Here is a 327-nt window from a genome sequence, read left to right as displayed (position 1 = left end):
TGAAAATGACGTACAACCCCCCAACATTATATATTTTCTGAATGCCAAGACCCTATAGAATAAAATGGTGGTAGTTGAAAATTTTTATGTTGCGCAATATTAGCGCAACTCCTTATTAAACCCCAAAATTTAGTGACAAATTTAATTAAATGCTCCAAAACACAACAAATTACCCATTTTTAAAATGAAATATAAAAGATGAGGTTACAACGAGTAAAACGATACCCAACATGCCCAGTTTACAGATTGCGTGCGACCGTGAAACGGCGAAAAACTGCAGTACCCCAAAAAGTCAATAAAAGACACTTTAAAAGCCCCCACAGGTCA

The sequence above is a fragment of the Nanorana parkeri genome, unplaced genomic scaffold, assembly GCF_000935625.1.
Source record: "Nanorana parkeri isolate BGI_ZX_2015 unplaced genomic scaffold, ASM93562v1 scaffold861, whole genome shotgun sequence".
Classification (NCBI taxonomy): domain Eukaryota; kingdom Metazoa; phylum Chordata; class Amphibia; order Anura; family Dicroglossidae; genus Nanorana; species Nanorana parkeri.
The sequence above is the reverse complement of the archived record's forward strand: the minus strand, read 5'-3'. Positions refer to the sequence as shown.